Raw genomic sequence first — 14,581 nt, 5'->3', positions numbered from 1 at the left:
ACCTAGAACGAAAGTGTTAAATCTAACTGGCCATTGTTGCCATGTTGATTTGTGTACGTTACGTAAAACCGCTATTAATAAGTGATGTAATTAGAATTTTTCGTTAAAAACAGCGATTTTTTATTAATTATATTCAAACAATTTTCAGTATTTTAAGGTGATACCGAAATAAGGTGTAACCAATCCAAGAAAGTAAGTTCTTGGGGGAGGGGGGTATTGTGCTTCATCAAATGCTTGTTTTTGTTGTTTTTAATTAAAAGATCTTTAATCTTGCAAATTGTGTAGATTCTACATTGAAAATGTAACCAAAAAGTCCTAATTAACTATGGTCCGAATCTCAACAAACAACTATTTGGAGTTATTTAACTTTTTCTGATTTTTTAAGATTTCATGGCCTTGCTCCAAATAAACAATGATAACTCAAAAACTAACAGGTTTTGGACGAATCTGTTGACACCTTTGAAAACAACGTTAAATTTCCAATAAGGTATGATCGATATTAACTTGTAAACGTTCGTGAAATAAGCGTTTAGTAGCCCGAACTTTGAAAAATATTTTTTCTTTTCAAAGTTGAAAAACTTACTTATGGTGATTCTAAACTATTATTTCTAAACCTAGAGACCAGCAAATTTCAGAAAACGTACTCCATTTAATATCCTTTTTTTGTGGTGTAATTGCTTTTTTTAATTACTTTTTTCAAAGGTACAAAAATTGATGAAGGATGGGAACCTTTGAAAAAAGTAATTAAAAAAGCAGTTGCACCACTAAAAAGATATTAAATGGAGTAGGTTTTCTAACATTTACTGGTCTCTAGGTTTGAAAATATTAGTTGAAAATCACCAAAGTTAGTTTTTCAACTTTGAAAAACAATATTTTTTTCAAATTTCTGGCTACTAAAACACTTATTTCACAAACGTTTACAAATTGAGAATTGATAATCTTATTAGAAATTTGACGTAGTTTTCAATAGCATCAACAGATTTGTCCAAAACCTTTTAGTTTTTGAGGTATCTATGTTTGTTTGAAGCAAGGCCGTGAAATCTTAAAAAATCAGAAAAAGTGGAATAGCTCGGAAACTCTTGAAATTCGGACCATGGTCAATTAGGAATTTTTGGTTCCATTTTGAATGTAGAATCTATTGGCAAAGGTTGTAACACGAGTTGCCTTAACACCCTGTATATGTAGGATGGGCGCTTGTATCCGCTGATTTAGTCACCAGTGGGACAAGCCAACTAGAAGAACATCGGCAGTTCAGGCGAGGCGGTAAATTTTATATATATATATATATATATATATATATATATATAGAGAGAGAGAGAGAGAGAGAGAGAGAGAGAGAGAGAGAGAGAGAGAGCGAACGAGAGAGAGCAAAAGTGTATTCAGCGTTAGTTGTAATTTATTATTTATTAAATCCATTGGAGTTCGTGGTCCGATTATCCAATTAACTTTTTTCTCTTAATTAATATTTATGTAAGGTATCGGTTGAAATAAAAAAAAATCAGTGTCACGAGCGGGATTCGAACCTGAAAAATGGCAAAAAGGAGGGAAAATTCGAAAGGTAGAGGCGGGAAGTTAGTGTCCGAGTGGATCGAAGTCACGATGGCTCAAGTGGTAGAGCAGCGGAGTATTTAGCCGAAAGTCGTGGGTTCGAATCCCGCTCGTGACACTGACTTTTTTATCTCAACCAATACCTTACATAATTATTTATTTTCTAATTTTTAATAATAAGAATCTTATTGATCATCGTCTTGCAGACGTCACTTCATTCTCCCTTGAGAGAGAAGCAGGGTTGCCCGGGTGGGTTCCTTGGCATTGCTCTAGCCTTTGGCAGGGTTTGGCATCCATAGGGCATTCAACCCAATACCTACTACTTTATCCTAAAATTTTACCGGTTTGACCGTTGGTTCAGAGTTAGGGCACAGCTATAACCTCTATCTGTCCTATCCAAGCTCGCACAGGGGAGCATTCTTTGACTTCTCCTTTACACGACATATACTGCTGACATTGCTAACCCTCCAGAATTAATTCTGTTCACTTTGCTGACGATACAGCAATTCTTTCTCCGCGTAAAGATCCTCCGCATACAGAAACCTTCAAAACCCTTTGCAATGCCTCGACGTTTGGCCCTAAAAATGTTGTATTAAAATAAATACAGTGAAGAACCAATACATTTACATCACACTCAAATGTACATACACAAGTAAACACTACCACCTGTTTACAGTAACGGGATTTCACTACACCTTGTCAAACACGTACGTTACTCGGGACTCCAACTAGACAAACGACGTACTTGGAATTCGCAGAATATGCTTCCTTCTTATCTTTTCAATTAGTGGAAGGTACAACATTGTTTTTGAGTGATGCTATCGTTATCGGCTGCCATTTGTTATTTTAATTTTTGGACCAACACTTTAATTTTGGGCGATCCAAGCCAGAGCCGTGTAGACAGCCAATTCTCAACCTGGTCGTTTGAGCAATGACCCTTCAGCCTAAATTTTTATCAATTTCTTTTATCATAACAGCGGATGCGCAACACACATTCACACCGTTGTTACTTCCGTTTGTGTATACTGCATAATCATATTCCATGTCTAGGTCAACAGGCCGGTTTTGTATGTGTTTTTCTTAGAGTGAACGATGGAATATCTATTAAAATGAGACCCACCATACTTAGGATACGCCACAATATATATGAATAATAGTATACGGGTTTGCATCAATTGCAGATCATTTTCATCACGTGTGAATCGCCAATTAAGAATGATAATACAGTTCCAGAAATTCCATCAAAAATCCCTCCTTACGGAGAGTCAACTTTTGTCAATTAAAACCCCGAACTAACGGCAATAGCCATGGCAAGTAGCGGGAGAAAAAATATATATGACATTTCATACTAATTTTACTACAAACGCATTTCCGACAAAAATCCATCTAATTAGTATTAAATTAGGCATAATTAGGTATAATTGTAAAACTACTATTTCTAGCAAGGATTAATCCACGTATTGACTTCTTTTTTGTATCCTCCGCTTATAAATAGAGTTTTATTGCCGATAAATAACCTGTTAGTACAATTATACCATTAATAAAAAACATCTTACATTTTTGAATTGATTATCGACTATCGACTAGTTTCACAGAAATATACTGCAAGGATCTCTCTCACTCACACTCTCTCTCATTTTCTCTCTGACGGACACACACACGCGCGTGCACACTCACTCACTTCGTCCTTCTCTCTCTCTTTCTCTCTCTCTCTTCCTTCACACACACACTCACGCGCACACACACACACACACACACACACACACACACACACACACACACACACACACAAATTTCTCTTGATATAAGTATTTTTTCTGATTATATTCTCATTCTCTTACTCTCCATCTCCCTCTCTCTCACACACACGCACTCACTCCATCTCTCTCTCTCTCTCTCTCTCTCTCTCTCTCTCTCTCTCTCTCTCTCTACCACCTCTACCACCTCACATTCACACACTCACTAAATCCTTTTGATTTAAGTATTTCCCTTATTATATTCTCTTTCTCTCACTTACTCACTCTCTCTCTCTTTCTCACTCTCTCTCTTTCTCTCTCTCTCTCTCTCTCTCTCTCTCTCTCTCTCTCTCTCTACGCTCTACTCACGCTAATATGTTCACAAAGGCATAAAGCCATTAAAAAAATATATTACCTTTACATACATCAACCTAACCTATTAATGTCTTAATTATATAAACTTCCTCGACATCTATTAAAAACACCACCTCAACCATATCAGTTCTTTCGAAAACGTAATAAACCTCCAAAACTAACGAATTGTTGAAGAATAACTAGGTAATTATACAATTTCTCGAATGCGTAAAATTAATAACAACTCATATCTAGACTTCCGACTAGTCCTCAATAAATCAACAGTGTTTCCCTAAATCCGTGAAAGGTACCCAGGAAGTCTATGAATGAAACTAAACACGTAACAACTGAAAATATTTGTAATAAGCCTTTTAATATCATTCTCATTTATATTAAAAATCAAAAAGGACGGAAAATTCGAAAGGTGGAGTTGAGATGGGAAGTTTGCGTCCGTGTGGATCGAAGTCACGGTAGCTCGAGTGGTAGAGCAGCGGCGTATTTAGCCGAAGGTCGTGGGTTCAAATCCCGCTCGTGACCCTAACTTTTTAATCTCAATCTACACCTTATATAAAGATTAATTGATTGAAAAACGTAATTCGGTCAATCGGACCACGAACTCTAATGAATACATATATTAAAAATATTGATTTGGACACTAATGGGGTAATATTTGTTCGTATTTCCCCATTGTAACAGTCAAATGGAAAATATGCGGAACCATTGCTGAAGAATGTCTTTAGTCAAACCTTCAGTGCCACAGGGAAAAACGCAACTATAATGCATGTGACATCAATCATCCGCTTCAGAACGAAGGAAGCGAAGGAGGTTTAATGCACACACCGAGTTTAATATTTCCTTAATTGCGTGCCCGTTCATTGAGCTCGCACATATGATTAATTGCTATCTATGGTTAATAATTTACCCAATTTTAAAAATCTCACCCCACCTATGGTTCAAGTTCTGCAATTCATCCGATTAAAAACAAATAGTTTTTCGTTTTTGTTTTTTCTTTTTTTTTTTACAAAAGGCCCTCGCTGAATGTACTGCACACTAAGATTTACGATCAAGACAATAATTTATTATATTGATAATTTAAAGAAATATATGCATTACAATAAATAAATTAAAACTTTAAATGGTCTTGAAACGACAATTGGCACCAATTGTTTTGCATCACGCTAAAGAACAGTCGATCTCTCTGCTGGGAATTTATAGCTTAAGTTTTAATTGGGCAACTTGTTGTTTCATTAAAGTATACCTTAGCATAAATGAAAAAGTTAGCGGAATGGCATAATGGAAAAAGATTAAACCTTATAAAAATGATTATTTGGTGGTCGTGAGATGCGATCTGGCGTGACATAGGTTTCAGAAAAACATTTTCTTTATAGTGCCAACGTTTCGATCTTTATTGAGAACATCTTCAGGTCTCAAAGTGTTTCTTTTCTGTGAAGATGTCATTCTTGTCTGGCGTGTTGACAGAGCCCAGTGAGTGGGGGCACACGGGCTACACGGAACATAAACCCTTAGAGTCCCGAAGACGATCTCAATAATGATCGAAACGTTGGCACGATAAAGAAAATTTTTTTCTAAAACCTACGTCACACCAGACCGCATCTCACGACCTCCAAATAATCATCAAGTAACGGTCACTAAACATCACACCTTAGAAAAATGTTCAAATTATTTTTATTTCATAGAAGGGAAAAAGACAAGTCTAAAGACACAACATTGACATCGAAAAATACTAATGTATCCCATTTTTCTTCGAGTGTTGTTTTTGTAGTAATAAAACTTACTGGTAAATAGTTCATACCTTAAAAATATTTGTCAATTTTTGAATAAATTAGTGTCTGTTTGGTAATTAAGTGAGTAGATAAAGTTATAGTAGTTTAGTATCGATTTAAATTGCACGTAGGTTGTGTTTTAGTAGTAATAATCATCTTTATTAATTAGATGGCAATTTTTTTTCGTCGTGTGGCGGTGTTTTTGTAATAGTCAATTCAGTGGTAGTTTAATTTTTTTATTTTATTACTTGGTGGTAGAGTCTAGTAGTAATCAAATCAGTCAATTAGATGGAAAGTTTTGTACTTTCGTGTGACAGTGTTTTTGTTGATGTTGCCAATATCTTTGTAGTAGTAGTTAATTCCGAGGTAGTTTAATTTGTTCTAATACAAGTGGGCTTTTCCAGTCAATTCAGTGAGACTAAATTTCTATCTACTAGTGGTAAATAAGTCTTTTTTAGTAATAGTCAATTCAAGTCAAAGATAATAAGGACTCGATTTTGTTAGAATAAATTGTTAAGTCAGGATATTTATTTGTGCTTTTAAGTTGTACAATTCTTTTTGTAAAATAACGAAATATTGTTTCTTTAATAAAAACAAGTATAGTTATATCTTTTTTTTTGTCATATAGTTTTTTCAATATTAGTCAATTTTAGGTTAATTGGTTCCTATATTGACTGTGTCTTTGTAATAAAAATCAGTCAATCAGTGGTGTATAATATATATTTTAATAGCACGGAAGGGGGCGTCGGTGGCCGCAACGGTTTCGGCGTTGACACGGCGCTCATCACTGTAAGGTAAAGTTCCCGGGTTCGAATCCAGCGAACCTACATTTGAACCCGATATACTTACTTTAAAAAAAAATATCACGTAAGCTTTAGTTGGAGGTTATGTCTTAGTGGCAATACTCAAAGTGAAAGAATGGATCGCCTCGTGTCATTGAGAAAACGAGCTAGGCGATGAATACAAGCGTAATACTCATAACTAGTTCTATGAAAAGATAAATGAAAGGGGTTAAGTTTCTTAAGTTCCGACCCGCAACGTTCAATGAGGAGAAGACCACCTTAGGAGCATCAAGTACACCATTAAGAACTCTCCAGCAAAACGTGAGCGGCTCAGAAACTCTAAGCAGGTTTAGATTATCCAGCCCAACAGCTTTATGTTTATTGCAGTAAGATACGTTTTCCACCAGAGAATAAGTAATATAAATTCTCTTTTCTGCTTATGGGCCTGTAATATGACAAAAAGGTAATTGTAGTAGAACTTTGCAGTAACAGTCAATTCTTGCTTTAGTAGATAGTTCAAGTAAATAATCAGAGATTTTTGTAGCAGTTACCACTATTTTCATAGCAGTAGTGATTCATTACAGTTTTAATAATTTTTAGATACCAAATGTGCTTTATTTGTTGGTTGAGTCTTAGTAGTACTAATCAACTCAGTGAATTAAATGATATTTTTGTATTTACGCATGTCAGTGTTTTTGTAGTAACAGTTAACACTATTTTTGTTGTAATAGTCAATTCGTTGGCACTTTAATTTTTTTAATGCAAAGTTGGATTTAGTTGGTAGTTGGGTTTTAGTAGTAATAATCTAAAATCTATAAAAAATTTAAAAACTTAGTTAATTAATTGGTGCTTTTTTATTTTTATTCGACAATTCTGTTGTATTTTCTTGTGACAGTCCTTATATAGTAGTAGTTAACACTATCTTTATAATAATAGTCAATTCAGTAGTAGTTTAATTTTTTTTAATACAATGTAGGTTTTTAGTTGGTGGTTGGGTGTAATTAGTAGTAATCAAATCAGTCAATTAGATGGATATTTTTGTGTTTTTGTTATAATAGCCATTGGTCTTAGTAGTAATAATCTAAAATCTATAACAAAATAATTACTCGAGTAAATAAATAGTGCTTTTGTATTTTTGTTCGGCATTTTTCTTGTATTTTCTTGTGAAAGTGTTTATGTAGTAATAGTTAATACTGTTTTTGTCTTAATAGTAAATACAGTCGTGGTTTAATATTTTTTTTAATGCAACGTGGGATTTAGTTCGTGGTTGTGTCTTAGTGATAATAATAATTTAGATGAAAATTTTTGGATTCTCTTGTGACTGTTTTTTTGTAACAGAACACTATTTTTACTGTAATAGTCAATTCGTTAGTAGTTTAATATTTTTGAATAAATAGGGGGATTTAGTCGGCTGTTGGGTCTTAGTAGTAAAAATCAACTATATCAATTAAGAGGATGTTTTTTGTATTCTTTTTTATTTCATTTCAATTCATAACTAGATTAACTCTTTTAATAAGGATTTAACTGGTGGTTGTTTCTTAGTAGTAATAATTTGCTCAGTCAATTAGATTTGTGTGACAGTGTTTTTGTAGTAGCAGTTAAGGATACTATTGTGATAATAGTCAATTCAGAGGAAGTTTTATCTTTTGTTTTTTTTCTTATTAAATACCAAGTGGGCTTCTTTTAATGGTTACTTCTTAGCACTTAGCAGTAAAATCAAATCAGTTAATTAAATAGATATTTTGTGTGACAGTGTTTTGTAGTAGAAATAGACTGCTTGTTTTGCGTAATAGTCAAGATCAATGTGAAAAATTTCATCTTGTTTAAATGATAATAAAATCAGATGTACTTGTTGTTTGGCTTTACTCCTGCTTGCTTTTTCAACAAAATGAACCTCGAAACAGTACCGACAGGAAGTTGTTTCTTGTAAAATGACAAAAAATTTCGGCAACGCCCACCTATCGGTGGTGAACTTTTACTTTCTACTCGACCATGAATTGTATCTTTCGGGAGGCCGGACCGGACTGACGGGAACGCCAATGGTCCTCCGGCCGTTGCTATCAACAACTTTCCACGGATCTTGAGGGGAAAAAGACGTATCCGTCTGGAAATCTGGGCCATTTTTCGTCTAATTTTTGACTAATCATCCATAATGCTATTCGTCAAAATAGTCTCATTATTTGTATTAATCAAGGTTATAATATATTATTCTTTGTATGTAAGGTTTTGGTTGAAATGAAAAAGTTAGTGAGCAGGATTCGAACCCACAACCTACGGCTCAATACGCCGCTGCTCTAATCACTTGAGCTATCGTGATTAGTGTTTCGAGCAGCGGCGTATGAGCCGAAGATCGTGGGTTCGAATCCCACTCGTGACACTAATTTTTCATTTCAACCAAGACCGTACATACAAAGAATAATTAATTGAAAGAAGTAATTTGGTCAATAAGACCACTAAATATAATGTTTATAATATATACTTTTAACTGATAATTTGGACAGCTTCTAAGAATATTGTGGACTTATGCGAATAGATTTTTTTGGTAATTTTTTTCTGCCTTATTTTTCATTTTTCTTTTCTAGACAAAATTAAAAATCATGTTTTGGTCCTGAAATATTTTAAAGTCCGATATAGAGAGACAAGTGTTTGTTGGAGTTTGAAAGATTTGCAAAAATTTGCTATTGGTTTTGCCGAAGTTTTCAAATAAATAGTTAAGCATGATCAGGCAAACTATTTTACATTTTTAAAACTGGAATTTTTATGAGAATAACATTAAAATTGTCCTTAATTTGATGATTAAGAAAAATAAGGGTTGAAGACGTTTTTTATTGCAATGATAGATATAATTCTTAAAATGATAATAAATACAGATTTAATATTTTTTTACGAAGTTTATTACTTGAAATGGACTAATCGACTTTCATTACATATCTGGGTTCGTCTATTCTCTCTAGTTTATGTCGTCCTACATTTCAGTCATATCTGTATATTACTTCGTTTTATAATCGTCGTGCATTTGAGCATTCAAGACTTTTTACCCCTAAACAGTATTAAAACAATCACGTCGAAGCAAACTTGCCTTACTTAAAAATAATCCGCAACGCCAGAAAGATTTTGGACAAGTGGGCGGGAAGTTTTTGGGAGGAATAAGGCTAAGTCCCGATGGGAGTGAAAAGTACTCGACCAGCTCATTTTCACAGGCCCAGGAGGGTGGAAGTTTGAGGCGAGCACAGATAACTGCAAGAAATGGGGGCGGGGGATTCGTTTATAAATTCAACATTAATCCAGATTCACGTAGCAGTCTAAACAATAAGGTTTTTATGCAAAGGAAAAATATATTGTCGAATTTTATTGGATTGGAATGGAAAATTGCCTAAAAAATTGTGACTTTTATTATTTTTACTTATTCAGAAATCGTGAGATGCGGTCTGGTCCATTTCTGAATAATTATCGATTAACGGTCAATAATCACCACACATTATTTTTACTGTTTTTTTTTTTTAAAGAAAAATCAGAATTTTTTTCTTGAAATTCTATAATAAAAGTGTTTTGGTAGATAAAAATGTTTAAATATTAATTTAATTTTGTTAAAAATAAGCTGAGTCTTGATTTTGATAGCAGTCAATACTATTGACATCTTCAATAGTATATTCAATAGATTTTTTTGTAAGTGATTTTTCCGAAAGGATTTTTTTATATAACGAATTCAATTACAGGACAAAAAATAACATTTGCACAATACAGTAAAAGCAAAAAAAAAGCTGTTTCATAATATCGGAAGGTGCGATCAGAAAGTTGGAAGTCCGGAATGCTAAACTGGTCGAGGGTTACTCTTCGAGAGGTAAGAGTAAATCGGATGTTACGTGATGGCTCAAAAGGTGAAAGACAAGTTTTAAAAAACTAAAAAACCCAGGTAGAAATTTATTCATATTTATTTTTAAAAAAACACTCACATATCTAATCTGTTTCGGTGCCTGTCCTCTTCGGTGTAAAACTGACACAAGTACTAGTCGCACTGAAATGTTGGTCACCGATTAAAAGAAGTCTCGTGAGGAAGGAACCCTCCTCCGGTGGCCGGACTGTTGGGGGATTAACGCCGAGAGGGGGAAACACAGAGCGTCACCGCGGACCCAACCGAAGAAAGTGATCTCGGGAGAACCTGTTGAAAGTGAAATCCAGCCTTGTTCCCCCAGACCCGATGCTTACTACAGTCAAGAAAGTCTTTTGCCGTATTCCCAAACCGCCGCCCTCCTTGTTTACAACGGCCAGAATTGAATAACTCATGTCAGTCGGTCTGGAAAGAGAGGAATGGTGCAAAAGGCAAAGTCTAACAGAAGCTTAAGGATAGTTCTTTAAGGATATTAGTCTTTATAATAAACTAAAACATTTTGTGTACAGAATGAAACTGGTCCCATGAAATTCCGGGATTCCGAAGTGCTACAAATAATTTTTTGAAAGCTGCGAATCAAGTGTTCTGATGTAACTGGTCTGTATAAACTTGCAACTCGGCATCTCTTTCACTTTTTGAAAGACTCGTCTTTTATGTACATATACTCTATGTTTAAAGCTATCATTACAAAAAAAATGTTTTCTAAATCGCTTCTTTATCTTGAGGCACGGCACCTGGCACAGATCGCTGTTCCAGTACTTCAGGCTGTAGAGATCTTTAAATGTGTATAGTTTTTTATGTTGTTTGTGTTGCGTCTGTGATTGATTTTATGGTAATTTATTGTAATGAATGTAATTTATTATGGTGAAAGGGGGTTGCTTATAACCCCGCCCCGAGGAATATCGAGTACCCTAGGGTGAGTATATGAGGTCTGGAGAGTGAAAGTAATTTATTAGCGTGAAAGGAAGGGGTTGCTTATAACCCGGCCCCGAGGAATATCGAGTACTCTGGGGTGAGTGTATGATGTCGGGAGAATGAAAGTAATTTATTAACGTGAAAGGAAGAGGTTGCTTATACCCCGCCCCGAGGAATATCGAGTACTCTGGGATGAGTGTATGTCATCTGGAGAGTGAAAGTAATTTATTAGCGTGAAAGGACGGGGTTGCTTATAACCCCGCCCCGAGGAATATCGAGTACTCTGGGGGTGAGTGTATGAGGTCTGGAGAGTAAAAGTAATTTATTAACGTGAAAGGAAGGGGTTGCTTATAACCCCGTCCCGAGGAATATCGAGTACTCTACGGTGAGTGTATGACGTCTGGGGAGTAAAAGTAATTTATTAGCGTGACAGGAAGGGGTTGCTTATAACCCCGCCCGAGGAATATCGAGTACTCTGGGGTGAGTGTATGAGGTCTGGAGAGTAAAAGTAATTTATTAGCGTGAACGGAAGGGGTTGCTGATAACCCCGCTCCGAGGAATATCGAGTACTCACGGGGAGTGAATATGATCAGACATCTATATTTGTGGTGTGTTATATGTATTGTATGTTTTGTTTCTATTCTGTATTTGAAAACCTGAGGCACAAACAGAGACTAGCCTTCTAGGATATCACAAGTTAGGTTAGGTTAGGGTTAAAGGCGAGTTTGGTCTGGATTAGAAACTATTAATTTTATACCTTTGTGTGAAAGATATAATCAAATGTAACTCTTTGATAGCTCATTCTGCTTGTAATAAAAAAAGTGTTATAATCAAGGGGATAATCTTACTTTACGGAGCAATCACTTTTATATTTAACGACTATCAAAACATTATATATTTTATGGCTGATTAAACCAGGACCAATTAATCAATAAGCTGTGACAATTATATTTTTTTATATAATCCAAGAGAATTTATCGAATTCGATCAAACAAGGCCTCTACATGGGAGAAAGCAACGGCCCTTATTGAATAATACGCGGAGATGAAGAAGGAACAGAGGATAGCCAAATATAAAATTACATAACACAATTCCTAATGTTGAACATCGAAAGCAGCGGGTCAGAACTGTCGACTTTCTAAACATTCAACCCCATTACAATAAATTTTTGTAAAGAGGATTTGAAATGCAACTGTAGTAAGACAAATTTTAAGATGAAAAAAAAATTCAAAAAACATAATTTGAGACACGAGTTTGAACGGTCAATTTGAAAAAACATTAAGCGAGCCGTTCTTCCGAACACCTTGGCCTGATTATTAACTTTTTATTATGCTTATCAAAAAATCAGTTTTTTCTGTTCTTTTTTTTTTTTTTTTTTTTGTTAAATCGGTTGGAATCAACACTATGTTTTTCCATAATACTCATAGTAATTACTGTTTCGGCATTGACTTCTAACCGAATTCGGCTGATCGATTGTGCAACTCGTTTTCGTTTTTTTTCTCCCCCGGATTTTGACATTTGCAGTCGTCCAATAGAAGAATTTTCAAAATGGAAATTTATTGGGCTGGAGGGTAGGACGTCGGTGGCTGCAACAGTTTAGGCGTTGCCATGGCGCTCATCGCTGAAAGGTAAAGGTCCTGGGTTCGAACCCAGCGGCTCCGTATTCGAAACCGACAAACTTACAAATGGGCTTTTTTTCAAAAACACCGACATCTCGAGGGTCAAATAGCCTCGTAGTTGAAATACCGCCGTAAAACAGATAAATATATGGCGGCGGTTCACGAAACGACGCACAACACCAAATTTTTTGTATACTTTTACCACACAGAAAATACATAGTTGACTACAACCGAATACAGTCAAATACTGTTTTCTTTCACCTTTAAATATGTTTTTAAAATTTCATATAAATATAAAACAAATCTATCAATATAAAAGTTAAACTTCGTAGTTACGCTTAATTTTTTCCTTTTTCTGTATTTTCTTATTACCGAGCAAAAAGAGAATTTAGGGGACAGTATCATCAAAATGCTGGCCAAATTTTTAATCCCCACCCTACAAAAAATGGTAGATTAATTTTAGTTAAGATCTAAGTATTTTCTTTCTTCCTTTCTTCCTATCGTTGATGCCTATTTTTAACCTTAAATAACTAATTTTTCAGTTAAAATGTTAGATTTCCAAAATAAAATTCGTTTTTATCCTTTTTAGTTTCTTGAGTTTTCTTGTCATATTTCTTTATTTTGTTATTACAAAATCTATTTTACTTTTCCTTCTTTTCTTTCTGTCTTCTTTAATTCTTTTCTCTTAATCCATTATTATTTTTTCTTTCGAGTTACAAACTTTTCCCGTAGATTCCGCATTCAAAATGGTACCAAAAATTCCTAATTAACTATGGTCCGAATCTCAACAGTTTCGGAGTTATTCCCCATTTTCTTATTTTTTAAGATTTCATGGCCTTGCTTCAAATAAACAATGGTAACACCAAAACTAAAATATTTTGGACAAATCCGTAGATATCATTGAAAACTACGTTAAATTTGCAATAAGCTGTGATCAGTATTAAAGTTCTAAACATTAGGGAAATAAGCGGTTTAGTTGCAAGAACTTTGAAAAAAAAATTTTCAAAGTTGAAATCTTACTGTGGAGATCGTAAGCCTCTATTTCCAAACCTAGAGACGAGCAAATTTCAGAAATTGTAATCCATTTAATATCCTTTTTAGTGATGTAATTGGTTTTTAATTACTTTTTTCACAGATGAGGAAATTGATGAAGGAAAAAACCGTCGTTGACAGATTGGTAAGGTGGAAAGATTAATAATAATAAAAAATAAAAAACTTAAGGAAATTTTGAATGAATTTATTAAACTTTTTAATTTTGATTCGAAATGCTCTCCACCTTACGCGAATGCACAAACGAGTCCGTTTTTTCATATTAGCCTGTGCAACTCGAAAGTTTAATTTAAGTTTACGTTTTTCAACGTCATTTACTTTAAAATTACAACATAGTGCTAACAAGATATCACATAGATAACTAAAAACGTTTTGAATCTTTTGAAAATTTATTCCGGGTCATAATAATACAATAATCCTTTAATCAAAGTTGCATTCGTGTTGATAAATAAATAAACACTTGCAAAATTTCGGTTTCGAACCCAAATTAAAAAACTTCAATAAATTCAATCAAAATTTCTTTAAGATTTTTTTATTTTTTATTATTATTATTCTTTCCACCTTACCAATCGGTCAACCACGGTTTTCTTCTTTTCTTCAGTTGAAAAAAATAATTGAAAAATCAATTGCACCACTAGAAAGCATATTAAATGGAGAACGTTTTCTGAAATTTGCTGGTCTCTAGATTTGGAAATAGAGGCTTAGAATCACCATACGAAGTTTTTCAAAAAATAAAAATATTTTTCAAAGTTCTCGCTACTTAATTTCTTATTTGACGAAATTTTTTAAGTTTAGTATTGATCACATTTTATTGAAAATTTAACGTAGTTTTCAATGGTATAAACGGATTTGTCCAAAACCTTTTAGTTTTGGAGTTATCATTGTTTATTTGAAACAAGGTCGT

General features: G+C 34.2%; 1 protein-coding gene across 2 annotated transcripts in view; it reads right to left on the bottom strand.

Annotated features, from left to right (window-relative positions):
* Positions 1 to 10,435, bottom strand: part of LOC106669596 (nose resistant to fluoxetine protein 6-like) — a 102,323-nt gene extending 91,888 nt beyond the window's left edge. For both annotated transcript variants that reach the window (XM_014399175.2, XM_014399176.2), the window contains exon 1: positions 10,158 to 10,435. The gene's annotated coding sequence lies outside the window, so the exon portion shown is untranslated. The remainder of the gene's footprint in view (positions 1 to 10,157) is intronic.
* Between the last annotated feature and the right edge of the window lie 4,146 nt (positions 10,436 to 14,581).

This window comes from Cimex lectularius, unplaced genomic scaffold (genome assembly GCF_000648675.2).
Source record: "Cimex lectularius strain Harlan isolate CLEC.00 unplaced genomic scaffold, Clec_2.1 scaffold77, whole genome shotgun sequence".
In the NCBI taxonomy this organism is placed as follows: Eukaryota; Metazoa; Arthropoda; class Insecta; order Hemiptera; family Cimicidae; genus Cimex; species Cimex lectularius.
The sequence above is the reverse complement of the archived record's forward strand: the minus strand, read 5'-3'. Positions and strand labels throughout refer to the sequence as shown.